The following is a 15275-nucleotide window of genomic DNA, read 5'->3' on the forward strand; positions in this document are numbered from 1 at the left end:
GGCATTGCATAATTCACATATATGGTAATTAGACACTAAACAGGTGGCATTCACACAAAGCACGTCTAAACTAAGCAAATGACATAGCAATGCAAGATACCATACGCACGATATGAGCAACATAACCCTGCCAAGTTAGGGCATGCACCTCGGGGGGGGGGGGGAATATGACTGGTCATCTGTCTCTGAATCCTCCTCTAAGGAGCTATCGGTAACCAGCAAGACATGCGCTTCATCAGATAGCATTGTCTGCTCTGAAGACCTTGTTTCCACTCCAGATTTTTCCATGACCGTGCCGAATGGCTGATGCACAGGAAGAGTAATTGAATGTACTAAAATTGTTGACAAATTTAACACGTAGTAAAAAAATGATGGCATGATATAATTCACATATAAGATGACTGGCTAACCAGGGTGGCATTGCAAGATTCACATATATGATGCCTGGCTAGACAAGATGGCATTGCATGATTCACATATACGATAAAGAAACTAAACAGATGGCATTGACACAAAGCATGTCTAAACTGAGCAGATGACATCTTTAATGTATATAGTAAGCAATGCAAGGCACCATATGCATGATATTACCAACATCAGCATGCCAAGTTAGAGCGAAGACCTCATGGGGTAAATAGGAGTGGTCTTCTCCTTCTGAATCCCCCTCAGAACAGTTATCTTCCTCTTGATTATGATCCGAAATGGGTGGAGGGGGGGCTGCCTTTGCGCCCACCATGGAACGACGTCTGCATGAAATTTTATTGCCACGCAAGGCTCATCTATTTTGCTCTACATGATCAGTTCCATTGTGTACAATAACTGGCATGCATAGGAATAAAACATAGTGAGATTATGTAAGGAGTGCATGCACAAATCCAAAGTGATGGTAGCAAACTGTGGATAGACCCAAAACCAATGATAGCAGGCAGATAATAGCTTTAGTTAAAAAATACAGATAATGGCTCCTTTAATGTTTGTTTGCACCCAACATGAAGCTCATAGTAGACACCGGAGATTAACCAGATAGTAGACAGATAGTACTAATTGCTGCCCCAATATGTACCCCACAACCATTTAAAAACTCAAGTTTTAGCATTAGTTTGGACCTGACTCGGAGTCTAATAGGTGAACACGACGATAATGTAGCATGTCATCATATTAAGCGATGCATAACGTAAGCAGACACGGAAGAGTGTGACCTCTCTTGCGGACCCGTGTAGTCCTCAAGGTCATCTGCTCAGTTGATGATGGTAATGCAGTTGCCGTGGCTGCCGGCGGCAGGGAAGAAGATCTGAGGCGGCGAAAGACAGTCTGGAGAGCGGATCCCTGCTGTGGTGAACCCTTCCGTCTTTCGAGCAGCTGGGCTGGGGTGGAACATAGCGCCGCAGGAGCAGTACAAACCACACAAGGTTTTCTTTGACACATATCTGTAACAGAAGTAATTGAGTAAGGGCTTGTTTGAATTTGAGGATTCTAACAATGCAGGGATAGGAAATAGACAGGAATAGGATAGGAATGCACGTGCAAAACAGAGAATTTAAAAACACGGGATTCCTGCCAATCTGAGTGTTTGATTCACAACAATTGGAAGGTCACAGGATGCAAAAAAAGCATGGAGAGATTAAGTCAAACCACAAGAAAATGTACGGTTATAATGCTATTATGCTATTATCTCTTAGTCTTGTGCTTAATGAATAGGAATATGAAAAGGAGGAGAAGTGGAAATTAGAATTCCTACGGTTTTTCTTTCAAGGAGACACTAAAGGAACAAATCCTACAGTTTTCCTTTGCTCCATTCCTTTGCACCAAATTCATGAAAATTAGTACCATAGGAAACTTTCCAATTCCGATGTTTTTCATTCACTTTTCCTTTCAAGCACTGGCGATTCTAGTAGGCAGACTTGAGCAAGGAAAATCCTACACTAAAAAAATGTTTTTCTGCTACTTCTATTACTTTGGACCCAGGCCACTGCCATACTAGCTCAACTCCCAGGCCCATCGACAAATGCACAGCTCAAACGCGCAGAGATAAATAATGATGGCGTTCAAGAGAGTCCATCACGGATAGCTAAGTTGCCTGGTACCTCACTGCTTGCCATATAGTAGGATAAAATAATCGTATTTCCCGTTACTACGAGTGCTCAGTGGACAATATATATAACATGTAGAGTAAAAAAGAGATGCAACAAGTGTACAACCTCTTTGGAGAAGCCATGTCGATCTCAGCGTGATTGGGTTGGCCGGTGAGGATGCTCCGGCTGACTTTGCTGTCAGAGGAGGGGAAGAAGATCTTAGGCGTCTGGAGATGGAGCCCGAGGTACTGCTCCGCTGTGATGGAGGGTTTTGTCGTTGGAGCAGCTCCGGTGAGTTGTACGACGTCGAGGCTGAAGCAGGACAAGAGAGACAACGAACAACGTTGACCTGAGTGGAATTCTAATAGCATCTCCAATACATGACGTAAAATACATAACCACAAAGTGCTAGATGTAAAATACATCAGCCGCTCATCTCTGAACTTAACTGTCGAAACTGAATTTAACTGTCGAAACTGAACTTAACTGTCGAAACTGAACTTAACCGTCGAAACTGAATTTTGCTGTCGAAACTGAATTTTGCTGTCGAAACTGAACGCACTAGCAAGGTGAGGCTACACGTCGGTCGACTGACTTTTTATCTCTGGTCAGTCGATTTTGCAGCCATTGGATGCGAAATCAAGGGCATGCGGTTCATCTTCAACCTCCACCCACCTGAGCCGCCAGCCACCACCGGCCAAACAGCAGCCTCCCGCCGCCCGCGGCCGGGGTGCGCCGCCCCGCCCGCCCCGAAAACACTCCCCACCGCCGGTCCGCCGCCGCCCCGGCCATCCCTCTAGGCCCCCCCGTGCCGAGCTTTTTCTCCGGCGATCCCCACGCCACCGCCGGCGACCACCGCCCCCATCCTGAACCCTAAGATAGATAGTGGGGTACCTCTCCGGCGAGCCCCCCTCCCTGCTGCGGCTGGTTCTTCCTTCACCCCGACGAGCCCCCCCACCCCCTAAAAATCGACTGACCCAAAAGTCGATTCAGTTGACTGAAGTGTAGCTAAATCGGAGCAGCATCGCAAGCAAGAGCAAGAGCGAGAGCAGCAGCGCGAGCAAGAGCAATAGCAAGAGCAGACCAGGCAGGGGACCGAGAGCAAGAGCAGACCAGGCAGGGGACCGAGAGCAAGAGCAGAGCAGCAGCGCGAGCGAGAGCTAAAGCAGCAGCAGCTCCTACTGATGTGGACGTCGCCGTCAAGGGAGCGACGCTGTGGAGGAAGTAGCCGGCGACGCCGCCGTGGATGGAGCCACGCCGTGTCGGCTCGGGACCGAGCGCCGGCAGCACCGTGAGATCAAATCAAGAAGAAAATGCGGCGATTAGTGTACAACCTCTTTGGTGGGGCCGATTAGGCCGCAGCTTCACCCAAGGAAACGGTGATGATGATGCTCTTCCAGTGGTGCAGGTGAAGACGGTGGTGTGGGAATGGAGGTGGCGCGAAAGACGAGGGGAACGTCGGGGCAGCTCCTTGGAGGTGGAGGACGGGGTGGCTGAACCGGCGGGACGATGAGATCGACGACGGATCCTCATCCGGTACGGTGGATGAGGGACGTCGGGGTGTTGCTGTGGACGATGTCGTCGGGGAAGAGGCTTCGTCACGGGCTTTCGCGGCCTCGGTGTACGAATGGGTGGGCGGATGGGATGGCAGTGGGGAACCATGGCTTAGAGACGCGCTTGTCCGAAATGTGGGGTAAGTTACGAAAGTACCCCCAACGATTTGAGGCGGTTCTTTCAGTTCAGGGGTACCACGGGCATTTCGCGTGTCGGGATTTCACAGGAGGTGGGAGTTTTCGCGCGCGTTGTAATTTCGGAATAGCAAGGCGCGGGTTGAGATGGAGGGAGTTGTCGGAGCACAACGAGACAAAGATATATCTTAAATATTTCGAGCTAACAAGGCGCGGGTTGAAGAGGCGGGAGTTTCGCAGCACGATAGATAGAGACGCTAGCTTGAATTTTCGGCATAACAAGGCGCGACTTGAAATTTTGGAAGAACAAGCTTAACGTGTACCCAAAAAAAGACAATTTGCACCTCAACATGCACAACACACACACACACAAACACCATTTAGACTAGAGTAAGGTACACGTGCATTGCACGCATGAGATTTGGCAACCAAATTATGAATAAATACCACATTATAGCATGCAAGCTTTGAGTCATATATGCATGATGTAGATGTTCGTTTAATTCTTATAGTTCATTTCATTCAAAATCATCTAGAGCTAACAAGGCGCGGGTTGAAGAGGCGCGAGTTTCGCAGCACGATAGACAGAGACGCTAGCTTGAATTTTCGGCATAACAAGGCGCGACTTGAAATTTTGTAAGAACAAGCTTAACGTGTACCCAAAAAAAGACAATTTGCACCTCAACATGCACAACACACACACACAAACACCATTTAGACTAGAGTAAGGTACACGTGCATTGCACGCATGAGATTTGGCAACCAAATTATGAATAAATACCACATTATAGCATGCAAGCTTTGAGTCATATATGCATGATGTAGATGTTCGTTTAATTCTTATAGTTCATTTCATTCAAAATCATCTAGTTTTTATAAGAAAGCTAATCTATTTTAAGATTCATGGAATTGTGCGTCGTAAGACATAAAGTAAAAACAAATAATGGCAAATCATGTAGAAAAACATTTGAGCAATTCTGATACGGAAGATTCTAGAACAAATAAGAAGTGCTTGTGTTTTGATGTTTGTGCATTATGCTTAAATTCAACCATGGAGTCTTCTAGATTATACATGTGGCGAAATCTGGTGGAATCTAGATGATATCCAACAGCCAGTAGTGCTCAAATTTGCCATCTTTGGACCATCGGATTTGCCTCATCCAACGACCATCTTTCAAAGTTAAAGTTACCCGCACACAATATAAAAAAATATAAAATATAATATATATATAGGGGTATAGATATAGATATGTGATGCGAAAGCCGCCCATCATCTCCAATTAGAATAGTGTGTCCATGCACGGATGCGATGTGGCCAAATGATGTTTGCCATCGGTATCTCAAATTCAAATCAGTCTGACCTTGTTCAATGTGTATACATTACAACATGCTCGTTTCCAAACCACACCGCGCAGATCTCCGTTATATTCATGCATGCATGGGTTTCAAACATCAGGATCTCTTATTCAAATATTTGAATTCAACTTTACATTGATTATGACCTCACCTATTCTTTTACACCCACACAGTAGTCTTCTCTTTATAATTGTACCACTAACTTTCTCTCGTGCATGCATGCACACACACTACCAGTCGGCATTATCCATCGCATGCATACAATCTTTTTCTTCAGGTCGGTCTCCCATGAAGGCACACACCCACACACATCCCCCTCTCCATCATATCGGGCATTCTTTATCTCTCACGCGTGCATGCGCAACGATCGATGTTCCTCTATGTATGTGTGTATATAGCTAGGTCTTTCATAGTTTTCCACACAAACCGATCAATCGATATATCCAGTGAGGTCTCGCCCTCTTTCCCACGTCCACATCGATCAATCTATACCTCTCTATATAGGATTAACATATATAGCTAATACACCCACATTAATTATATATCCAACGTCCCCCTCTCATCATCCATGCCTTCCGCTTCATCTCTCAGACGCGTGCACAATGGCGAAGACAGGGGCAGTAAGGGCCCTGCCCCCCTCCCCCCTAACATCACTATATATCGAGGCTAATATGAATGTGATCATTAGACAATTGCTGCTAAAAATGGTTTAAGTTCATGAATTGACCCTTCTCGTAAAGGATTAGCAATGCTTGGCCCCCTAGCTCATTTATTTTTCATGGCTCCGCCACTGCGCGCAACAGCGCACGTGTTCGCCCCCACTCTCTAAATATCGATCTCGCACTTGTGCATTCCTTCATAGTCTCCCTCCACTCGGCCCGTCGCACCATCTTCTAGCCCCCCACCGGATTTTGCCACATGTACAATCTAGCAGACTCCATGGTTGAACTTAAGCATAATGCACAAACCTCAAAACAACAGTGGTTCTCTTTTGTTCTAGAATCTTCTGTATCATAACTGCCCAAACTTTTTTTCTAGTTGAATTGCCATTATTTGTTTTTACTTTATGCTTTACAACACACAATTCCATGAATCATAAAATACATTAAGGGCTTCTTTGATTCAAAGGATTCTGAAAGGAATTTTGGAGGATTCTAATCATTAGCAATTTTTCCTATCTTGGTTGTTTGATTCGTAGGATTGTAAACCATAGGAATTTTTCCATATGATTCATTTGCACTAGATTTCATAGGAAACATCCCATCCACTCAAACCTCTTTGAAAGAATTCTGTGTTTTTTCTATGCACAATCAAACACTCGTACAATCCTGTAGGATTCAAGACGACATTCCACTATAATCCCATGTTTTTTCCATTCCCGCGTTCTTAGCTTTTTTATAAAAACTAATTGATTTTGAATGAGATGAACTATAAGAATTAAACGAAGGGCTACATCAGGCATATATGACTCAGAGCTTACATGCTATAGTGTGGTATTTATTCATATTTTGGTTGCAAAATCTGATGCGTGCAATGCACGTGTACCTTACTAGTACTTCGAGTATGTGCAAAACACGTAAATTAGAATACCAATGGCACACTACACAGTGTCTCTCTTACAGTTCATGAAGCCACGTGGCACATGTGGAGGCGTTGTTGCGACCTCCTTGCGTGGATTGATCACAGTGACGTGCTGCTGGTTCCAGAAGAATGTACTCGTCCTCCCTGAGCCATACTGGCGGTACATGCACGAAGTGAAGATGTGCACGCACGCCACGCACGCACTCATTCCCTCGCACGCACACGCGGGTACACGGGCGGATGCAATTTTGTACCAAGATCCACCCCATGTGATAATTTGACGCGTGTAAAGTCGTTCACTTCATTGATGGTCAATTAATACAGCGCATGCAAATTGAGTGGACGTGAGGGCGGAAGAAAGACATTATTACTCCACTGCGCGCATGCGAGTAGTTAAATCGTGGGTTGCTAGTAGTACTTCCATTGGTCTCCTTCGTATTTTGTGCCAATTTTTGACAGTAACATAATATTTACGCATTTGAGCAGTGTAGTACTTGAAATTTATGTTCCGCTAAACTCATCGGGAGCCGTTTCGGGCCTCGAAACCAAAACCATCAATTAATCTTTACCTTGTTCCCATCACATTCGAAAGCCTGCTCACACCTACTAGTACGTACCAAACCTGAACGTGTTCCCACTATGCAGGTATTAGTACTAGTGCTAGTACTTAGGTTATAAAAAGGGGAACCACCTAACCGAAAATTACTCTACCTTTCCTCCTCATAAGTGCTTCTTCTTCGTCCGTCGTTGCCATGGCCGGTGAGCAGAGCTCTAGGTCGAGAACTACTCGTAACAAGGGAGCGGCAACTAAGGCGGCGGAAAAAAAAGAGGGCTCGCCGCCACGCAGAGACCTCGAAAGATCTCTCACGGGCAGGCGATGGCTCCCAGGAGCGCCCTAGCCGCGGAGGCGAACATGCCGAGCCGGCGGAGCTAGAGTCGTTATCCCTCAAAGGCATGCCCGATCAGCTCAATAAGCAGAAGGAGTTCATCCAAGGCTTGATGGAGTTGCTGAAGGAGAGCCTCGACGACATGCCCGCTGAGCTCAATCAGCAGGGGGAGTTGACCGCCGGCTTGGTGATGCTGCTGAAGAAGAGCATTGCCTCGGAGAAGAAGGCGACCGGCGAAATCCTGCGACTTCAGGAGGACAAGGCGAAGCTCTGCCACGAGATCGACCTGTTGAAGGAGAAGAACGCCGGCTGGAAGAAGCTGCATGAGAATAGTAGTTCCTCGATGAAGATGCTGCAGGCCCTCGTCATGGAACAGAAGGAGGAGTTGGCGAAGCTCCGCATCGAGCACCCGGCTGCTGTCAAGGTACGTAATGCGGCCGTGGAACAGATGATGAAGGCTCGCGTCGAGAAATCCTGCGTCATGGACAGAATGAAGAAGATGGCGGAGGAGACGCGCAAGGGGATGGAGGTCGTGGAGGCGATGAAGAAGCAGTTACGACTCCGCGGTGAATTAGATCATTTGGGGTGATAATCTTCCTTCTTCTTTTGCTCCTGTGTTTCATCTTTTGCTTCGGGTGTTTCGTCGCACGTGTCACGTTCTCTACGAGGCATGAATAGAACAATGTTTTCTTTTGAGGGAATGAATAGAACAATGCTAACAATGAGATGACTAGCAAATTAGATCATTTTTATCGCCATATGGCACTGGGCTGCCGTGTTTCGTGCTCCTCCGTCGCAGTACTACTCCAGTGGAAAACTTGAGTATACCGCACGGTTCTTTGCTCCTCCTCGATCAGGTCGTCGGCGCATTTATACGAGCAGTCAAATCACAAGGCCCCGCCTTCCAGCAGTAATGAGCCATCAAATCACAAAGGCCCTCGCCTCTCGTGAAACCGACCAAGCTAGACTGCCCCCCTCTAGCCTTTTAAAAAATGTATACTTTTGTACAGTAGTAGTATCGATGGATTGCGCCATGGAGCAAAACTTGAAATTAAAAAAAAGGTGGTACATATAGAGAGCGCTCGTCGCCAAATTATGCATATAGTACTATTAAAAAGGCTAGTCACAATAATGGTGTCCAGCACAACCCACCCCTCAAATAAAACTAAGAGGGTGCTTGGATACGTTTTAGTCCCATGACTAAAAGTAGTGGGACTAAAGCATGCTAGCCTCACCCATGCTTGGATCCAAATACTAAAAAGGCTAAAAGCAAGTTAATGAGCATTTATTATCCTCCAAACCCTCCAATCCAGAACTCGCCTGTGTTAAAGGAGAGGAGTTAAATGAGTAGAGAGAGGACTAATCCACATTTTAGTAGGGGTACCCCTGACTAAAAAAATTTAGTCTCAAGACTAGTTTTAGCCCCTCTTTAGTCAGGGGTGCTTGGAACTTTAGCCTCTTAAAGAGACTATTTTTAGTCAGACTAAAATAAGTCCCTTGGATCCAAGCACCCTCCAAGCATCCTGGAATTCTTTGACAAAACTAAGCACCCTGAAATTCTTTGACAACTAAACTGCTGGCTATATGATGTTGGCCATATATATTGTACGTATATAATGTGAAGAAACGGTGGTAGTACTATACCAACTAAAAGATGAAATGTAAGAAATACTAGTATGTACGTACTGAAGAGTTAAAGTAACGAGAAGAAACATAACATAGTTCTGTTGGGGGCTCAGCACAACACACCCCTCAAATTAAATTAAGCACACCTGAAATTAAACTTTGCAACTATTCCGGTAGACACTGCATTAGAACCACCATGAGCAATGACACTGCCACCTTACTCGGAGTCCTCGTCCACGTCCTCGACTTCGTCCTTGTCCCTCTTCCTCTTGGTCGATACTTCTTTGCTTGAACCGCACACTTGGCTGTTGCTCTTCATCCAACCCTTGTAGATATTGAAGCAAAGGTAGCCATCCATTGCAGCATAGTGGATGTGGTCTATATCTAGTACATTCCGCTGCCATGTATGACGATGAAACGTGTATGGAGGTTTCTCCAGTTTACCGTACGAAGGATGAACCATGGCTCTTGCCAGGGTCAGCATTGAAGGCTGACGAGAGGACACCAGTCGATTCTTCTGGAGGTCGAAGGTGTTGCCTACAACGAGGCCTATCCGACGCAGGACTTCTTTGTCATTACCAAAGTCTACAGTAACGAATTTGACTAGGTTGCTCTCTGGGAAGTCCTTAAAATACTGGCACTCAATGTCGGCATGGCATATGTGGTAGACCAAGCATAAGTCATGCACGCAAACCTGGATCACAGCGGGCTTCTTCCTCTCTTTGTCCTTTAGATCCTTCCCTCGTCCCAGGACTGTGGTGTACTCAACATCTAGCCTAGCGACCCACTCATCATCTGAGTCTTCGAACATGCGTCTGAAGCGAGAAAGGCATCCTTTCACTGTCCCGGAAGAACGGGTGTAGATGACGTCGAACTCATCGCCGGTGATGGTTCTAACCTTGTACTCATCGCCGATCGTGGAGATTTGGGACGCCATGGATTTGGGAGGAGGGTTAGGATTAGTGGAACTGCCGTAATGTGAATGGACAGGACGACTAGGAGCGAACCGCCGTAGTATTGAAGGACGTGCGGGGACGAGTAGGAGCGAACTGCCAGCGTGCGAACGGCAGGGTAGTGGCTTTCCATTCTCCCATGATACGGGCTTCCGAGAGCCCTTGGATCTGAGATCGAACGGTTGCATGGCGTGATTCTAGACCTATGGGTGAATACCCTATCCTGGAGGGTTATTCTGCAAATTTTCAGCAACTTAGCATGCGACCGTTTGATCTCAGATCCAAGGGCTGCCAGTAGCCCGTATCATGGTCGTGCCTACCACGACCGTCGCGTCGCTCACGCGGTCGCGCCCTTGGAGATTTAACACGGTGCGTTAGACTATCTGATGTTCGCATGTCATACATAGTCATCACTTAGTCACTCATACTACAACAAGGTTGGCTATAAGGTTGCCTATAAGTGTATTTTTTTACTCCTCTCTATCTCTTTCTTCGTACTCCCTCCGTCCCATAATATAAGAACATTTTTGACACTAGTGTAGTGCCAAAAACGTTCTTATATTATGGGACACAGGGAGTACTAGTATTTATTGCATTTGCCAAGGAGTGACCTCTTCCAATGAAATGGTGTTGCTAAGTTTGCTTCATTTAATTAGCTATAGACTCAAAATTGTCTTTTCACCTAGGTACACGCACTTAGCACCGTTTCTTCCTTGGGTCACCAAACTAGTCTCTCTCTTCTTGATTAACTTGCCACATCAGACTTTATGCCTATGTGGCAAGCTTAAGCACCTGTAGGAGGAAGTAAAAGTAAGTACAATAGTGCGCTTTACATGGCATTTTTGCATATGTGGAGGAAAGAGAGGCAAGGAAAAAGTGGAGAAGTGGGCTCTCATGCAAGAGCCAACCTCTACTACATGGTGGAGCATTGGGAGAGGCACCTGTATGGAGGTGGTCAGGAATCGGGAGACTCATGCCGGTTGTAGCGCCGCAGTTAAAATGATAATGGCAAGTCAAATCACGGGGCCCCACCTGTCCAGCAGTAACTCGCTGTCAAATCACACAGCCCTACGTTTGCAGCAGCCTACAGGGCTCCTACGGTCGAAACGGGGGTCCTGTTGATCGGGAGGGGTGTGGCATACCGCAAAACGGACGAAACGGACCTCCTACGGTCGAAACGGGGGTCCTGTTGATCGGGAGGGGTGTGGCGTACCGCAAAACGGACGAAACGGACCTCCTACGGTCGAAACGGGGGTCCTGTTCATCGGGAGGGGTGTGGCGTACCGCAAAACGGGACTCCACGGGATACTGTTCATCTCCACCGTCGACCTCCTCCAGCCTCCACGGGCTCCTGTTCATCCAGCCTCCACCGCGCGCTACTCCACCGGCTACTGTTCAACCACCCCTCCACGGGCACCCCTCCACCGTCTACTGTTCATCCAGCCCTCCACACCACGGGGTCCTGTTCAACCACCCCTCCACCGTCTACTGTTCATCCAGCCCTCCACCACACCACGGGGTCCTGTTCATCCAGAGGCAACGCCACCGCTCACTGTTCATCCAACCCCCCCCCCCCCCCGCAACGCTCATTGTTCATCCCAGAGGCAGCATCGATCGGCTTCAGTTAGCAGCAGTAGCGAAGGAATCGGTCGATCGGGTTCAGTTAACAGCCATCGATCGATCGCTCGGGTTCAGTAACGCGTAGCCTGCAGTGCAATCGCTCGGGTTCAGTTAGAGCCCAATGCCTCGCTCGGGTTCAGTTAGAGCCAACGCCTCGCACACACACGCGTACGTGTACGAGAGAAACGCGCATCGCTCGGCCCCCGACCTCCCACCGTAACCGGGAACTCCCCGAAATTTTCCTCGCCCTCGCTTCTACCATGGTTTTTTCCGTCATGGACAGCCCAAAGAATGTCATGCAGCTGCGTCTCCGGCCCGCCCAGGACGAAAAGCCCATTTTCTGTCATGATTTTTTGTCATAGAAGTAGGAGCCCACCACATATATGATGATACCGGGTTTTGCCACAATTATCGTCATAGAAGTGTCATATGTATGACAGAAAAAAATATTCGTTCGGCCCAAAATGTCACGGATGTGTCTTTTTTTTGTAGTGTCTGTACCCCTGTACCTCTGGACATACTTTGGAACTAAATTATACTATTATGCAAGGTTGTTTCTAATGACAGTAAACTGCATAATGATGTTTCAAATTATTTTGCGCAAGGTTGTTTCTAACGACTTGTCCATTTGCTTATTTCCTTGTTCAGTTTGAAACCAGTCGTTTGGAGCAAATCAGCTCAAAAGAGATCCTTTGTACCATTTGCAGACTACCCACCTTCCTCTGGTAATTCGTTTCTGCTACGTGAATCTTGATGTACAATTCCCATTTCACTTACTAGCAACAACTATTCAACTTAGCTGATAATGAAGGAGATTAACAGGCCTGGAGTCTCGCTCGCCTCTGTTTTCCCCCTATGGACACACATGAGACTCAGATCTTGGCTTGTCATAGAGGAATTGATAGCAAGAATCAACCAGAGAAAGGATGTACACAAGGTACTCGATGGTTTTCCCCCAGCACTAGCTTTGTGTTGAGTTTGTTTTTGTATTTTTCTGTTTATGACTGAAGCGAGGAGAAGCTACACATTGTTGTTCTCCTTTACAGCCTCACGCATACACACAGTGCACATCCAGGCCGTGCAGTACACCATGACCCTCTCACCTTTGCCCATGCCTGTTATACGTGTGCAAAGCATGCCAACAGTGCCCAGCACCGATGCTACATGCCCTGCTTTATTTGTTACAGTTCTACACAAGTGGAAACCCCAAGCTAAATTATAGAGAACAAGAATAACTCACAGTCAGAGATCAGATTGAATGAGAACTGGTGCTATAATTGATTCTTTTGCAAGGAGGGGTTTCAGTGTTCAAACATAATGCATTTCCATTTTCAGTTTGACCAAACTTGTATGCGGAGTAAAAGGAAAAGGTGGGGGTATAACGACATATATGTGATTACATGGTAAAAATATAGGCCTAGGATATTTGAATGTTTGAGTATTTAACCAAAAACTACCACAATTGACGGAAACGTGACGGAAAACTACCACTCTATGAATTTGTGCGAAAAACTACCAAATTTGTCCTAAACCGTGGCAAAAAACTACCAAGTCGCGAAAGTGCTCGCTTCGCCCGCGCTAACCCCGAATCTGACCGGTTGGGCCCGCGAATCAGTTGCCACGCTGGCGAACGGACGGCCGCCGCGCGTTGACGGCCCGTCCGCTGTCGGAACGGCGGCTGTCGGTGGGCCAATAAGTGAGAGCGAGCTCAGCCACTCGCTCAGTCTCTTCCTCCTCGCTCGCTCTCACTCGTCCTCATCCTCTCCCTCTCCCTGGTGCTCTGAGCTAGGTCAGCCTATCGCCGTCGCCGCCGCGGCCATTGCTGCCGGTAGAAGTTGAGGATGCCATCCTGGAATGACGAGGAGAGCTCGGACGAGGACATCAACATGGTTTGAATGGATCCTCAGCTCTTTGTAAGTGCATAATGGTGGGACAGAGTTAGGGTTAGGGTTAGTTCATCCAAATTGGAGATTCCAAGTTGCTTTTGGTTTGATTCGAAGTTTCTTTTGCAGGAAACCCCTGACAGTGTGGTGGAACCATCTTTCTGTGGTTCTTACACTGAATCTGAGCCGACGTGCATGATGCATCATCAGAGGCCGAAGAAGATGGTGGCTTTTGAAGGTGCTTTGACTGGGAGGCGATTCCTGGGTTGTCCTGTGCAGCAGGTATTTAATCTTGAACGCTAACTTGTTTTGCTGGTGGAGATGTGTGATGTGTTTTGCTGCTGGAGATGTGTGGTGCAGCATGTGGTGCAGAGATGTGTGATGTGCAGAGATGTGTGTTGTAGTTTAGAACTGAAACTTGAAAGTGCCATACATATGGAAGCTATATATGAAAGTAGATCTTTAGTTAACTGAATTCAATACATGACTGAACCTGAGAACACATACATGCAGAGATCTTTAGTGTACTGTGAACTGAATGTATTAGTTAGGTGTTTACTGAATATAGCTGTTAACTGGAAAAGAACAGAGTTAAATGAATTTATATCTACTGCTAAATATAGCTGTTAACTGAAATTATCTCTGATGCTAAGTCAGGTGTTGTGTGCTTACTGTGAAATAATTATGTTTGCTTCTGTAGGATGTAGGTGTGAACTATGGGGTTGTGGAGTGGGTGGATGGTCCTTGGTCAGAGATTCTACAAAGGTGCCTAACCAGGATTTGGGACATGTACCATGAGCAGAACTTGGGAAGGGTGAATGACAAACAAGCCCATGAGAAGGAGGTGGCCAAGCTACAGAAGGAAATTGATTTCCTGTCAAACAACTGCAGCCAGTTGGTGGAAGATGTATCCAAGCTATTTGACTATCAAGATGGCAAGATGTCTCATGACATGGACTATACCAGTCAGGCAATCAATGAACTAAATGAGAAGAAGAAACAACTTGAGGATCAGGCAAAGATTGAGTTAAGTATGGAAAAGCTGAAGCTTGCCAAGGAGCAAAGGTGCATTCTTCAAAGCCAAGCAGATATCATTCAGAACATGAGGAAGGCCATGAAGGAAGTGGAGGGGGACAGGGACCTACTTAAGCAAGAGAAGAAGAAGCTGGAGTATCTGATTGTTGATCTGCTCAATGCTGGGCATGCCAACAAAGATAAGCTGGAGAGGATCAAGGCAATTATGAATGAGTGAACTGGTTGGTGTGTGGGTTAAGTAATTAGTAGGCCTATATATATAGCTGGCCTTGGAATGTCATGCATGTTAGGTGTATATTTTGGGAAAGTTTCATGTGCTTTCAGAATGGTATGAGGGAGGAAGGTACTGTTATGGTTTAAGAACTAGTTGGTTTTATCTATGATGTAATGACTATTATGTTAAGACCTACTATGCTAAGTGAGTACTCATGCTAAGTTAAGTAAGTAAGAATGTTTTATCTATGATGAGGCTGTTTTACTCTGCATATATCATGTGTGGATAACTGACAGTAGTGACATAGTTGGAAGTAGCAAGTAACATATATAGCAGTTAGCTTAGATAGTCTGACAAATA

The sequence above is a fragment of the Aegilops tauschii genome, chromosome 7 (genome assembly GCF_002575655.3).
Source record: "Aegilops tauschii subsp. strangulata cultivar AL8/78 chromosome 7, Aet v6.0, whole genome shotgun sequence".
NCBI classification, from domain to species: Eukaryota; Viridiplantae; Streptophyta; class Magnoliopsida; order Poales; family Poaceae; genus Aegilops; species Aegilops tauschii.